Consider the following 313-nt stretch of genomic DNA (forward strand, 5'->3'; position numbering starts at 1 on the left):
AGTTAAAGAAAGTAAGTTACGCTTTAAAGTTAGGAACTTTTACGTAAAAAACTTTGAAACGGGACGCTCAATTTACTGCGCATGACAAATGCAACGATACCCACCAGCGTTCTTAGATGCCAACTCCTATCAGCAACCTTAACTAACCCAGTAACCGGCCATCAGTAAGTACTACGCCTCGATGACGTTTCGGCTTCTCATTGGGATCAGCGGGTTTGCTGTCGCTGCAATTTTTTGTTTCACTTAACGCACCTCTCCTCAAAACCCACCACCAGCAGTCGCAAGCCCTTTTTTGCGCCTCTGCAGGTGGCGA

The sequence above is a fragment of the Egretta garzetta genome, unplaced genomic scaffold, assembly GCF_000687185.1.
Source record: "Egretta garzetta isolate BGI_Z169 unplaced genomic scaffold, ASM68718v1 scaffold41, whole genome shotgun sequence".
NCBI lineage: Eukaryota > Metazoa > Chordata > Aves > Pelecaniformes > Ardeidae > Egretta > Egretta garzetta.